The 2511-nt window shown below is 29.1% G+C and overlaps 1 non-coding gene across 1 annotated transcript; it reads right to left on the bottom strand.

Moving 5' to 3' along the window:
* Positions 1–490: 490 nt before the first annotated feature.
* On the bottom strand, positions 491–578 carry TRNAS-GCU (transfer RNA serine (anticodon GCU)). The gene has a single exon. It is a non-coding gene; the product is annotated as a tRNA-Ser (tRNA).
* Positions 579–2511: the final 1933 nt, after the last annotated feature.

The raw sequence follows: 2511 nt of genomic DNA, 5'->3' as shown, positions 1-2511 counted from the left end.
TAAGTTGAATCCAATATTGAAATTATTCTATAGCTATGATAAATCTGGATCACTCTCATTTTCTTATTCTTACTTTTTTCCTTTGAACGACCCTCTTCGAGTCCCCCACAATATAGAATTGTGGGTATGAAATCCAATTTTGAGTAATCAAGGACTCAACTCTTAAAATTTTTTCCTATTTATAGAAATAACTTCACTGCATTTCTTGGTGTCAAACCAGATTAAAATAGAGAATCTATTCTCTTAAAAAAAAAATGATCTTGGAGATTGTGTAATGCTTACTCTCAAACTATTTGTTTATACAGTAGTAATATTCTTTGTTTCTCTCTTCATTTTCGGATTCCTATCTAATGACCCGGGACGTAATCCGGGGCGTGAAGAATAACAAAATCAGATTTTTTTTCCTTGCTTGATTTTGAAATGTTCTTAACATTTTATCTATTCCACATCTTTCCTCAACTATAAAAAAATACCAAGTAATTGACAGAAACGGAAAGAGAGGGATTCGAACCCTCGGTACAAAAAAATCGTACAACGGATTAGCAATCCGACGCTTTAGTCCACTCAGCCATCTCTCCCCAAATTGAAAAAGGATAATTACTATGATACATTGTATAAAAAATAGAAAATAAAGGCTTGAAAAAAGCCCTTCTTTATCTCTCTTTATTATCTTTATCTACCCCTTTATAGATATATAATTTCATTATATTGATATAGATAATTATCTAGATATATCGATGGATATCTATCAAATCGATAAAAACTTTTTTTTATTAGGAATTCCATTTAGATAAATTAGATTTCATTAGATAAGGGCTCAAAAGAAGAGATATCTTCAATCCTAATATATAAATAATACCAATATATTAAAGATTCATAAAAATATTTATAAATAAAAAGAAAGTACCTTTTTTAGTTTATTTCATCCGAAAAGCCCTTTTCTTTTTATTTTTAGTTCCACGGCCTGGCCTGGTCAGTACCTAGCCGGGCTTTTTTTGTTCCAATAAATCGTAGATCAAATTATTTATTTGATTTGAAAATGTTTTTGAAAAAAAAAAAAATAGAAACAACAAGAATCCTAAGAAGATTTATTATTTCAATTCCTATGATACAGAAAAAGATGATATAGAATCAAGGTTCGATTTCTTATTATTATTTTTTAGTACTTTACTAGAATAAAAAACTTGTTAATTAGTTAATTAAAACGAGTCCTCTTTTCCTAATCTCATTAGTGGCCCTGATGAAAATACGTCAACGCTCAAATTTTCATGATTATTTTCTGATCCGATCTTTTTATTACTTATTAATACGACTTATTTTCGTCTTCGACAAAAGGTCCATTTATATACAATAATTGCATTGTAGCGGATATAGTTTAGTGGTAAAAGTGCGATTCGTTCTATTAATCCCTTAATAGTTAAGGGATCCTTCGGGTTGATTAATATTCCGATCAAAAACTTTATTTCTTAAAAGGATTTAATCCTTTACCTCTCGATGAAAGATTCGAGGAAAAATAAAAATTCTCGTGATTTGTATCCAAAAATATGTTCTAAATTGAAAAAATTGGATCATGAAATTACGAAACATAATTTTATTGAATTGGATCAATACTTCCAATTGAAGGAATAAGGGATCCATGGATAAAGGTGGAATTTTTTCTAATCGTAACTAAATCTTCAATTTTTTCTTTGTATAAGGGAGATTGAAGCAAAACAAAATAGCTATTAAACAATGTCTTTGGTTTACTAGAGACGTCGACATCGTTTTTTTAGCTCGGCGGAAACAAAATACTTTTCCTAAGGATTATATTAAATAGAAATAGGGAACGAAATAAATAACTGGAAAGATTGTTATAATCTCCTCTTGTATAGGGATCATCTATAAAGCGGGTCCTTTTGAATGCATTCAGACGGAAAGGCTGACATAGATGTTATGGATGGTATTTTTTTTTGTTTACATCTTATAAATTTAGGAATTTATCCATCTTCCATAAAGGAGCCGAATGAAACCAAAGTTTCACGTTCGGTTTTGAATTAGAGACGTTCAGTTCAAAATGATGAATCAACGTCGACTATAACCCCTAGCCTTCCAAGCTAACGATGCGGGTTCGATTCCCGCTATCCGCTTATCTTATCTTATAATATTCTTATCTTATAATTTATATATATTATAAATAGAAATTAATTAATAATGGAATTACTCAAATAAAAATTTTCAATTTACTTAATTTTAACTAAATTTTAACTAATGTATTAGTTAATGTAATGCATCATTGAATTCAATATGCAATTTCCGGAATTCTCACACATTTTTTTTACGAACAAGAGAGGTGAAAATACGAAAAAAAAAATTGGAATCAAAAGCGTCCATTGTCTAATGGATAGGACATAGGTCTTCTAAACCTTTGGTATAGGTTCAAATCCTATTGGACGCAATTTTTTTTCATATATTTTTTTTTAGTTTTAAATTTTCTATATCATGTCAAGAAAGGAAAGATTTTGAATGATTTGA

This window comes from Cucumis melo, unplaced genomic scaffold, assembly GCF_025177605.1.
Source record: "Cucumis melo cultivar AY unplaced genomic scaffold, USDA_Cmelo_AY_1.0 utg001807l, whole genome shotgun sequence".
NCBI lineage: Eukaryota > Viridiplantae > Streptophyta > Magnoliopsida > Cucurbitales > Cucurbitaceae > Cucumis > Cucumis melo.
The sequence above is the reverse complement of the archived record's forward strand: the minus strand, read 5'-3'. Positions and strand labels throughout refer to the sequence as shown.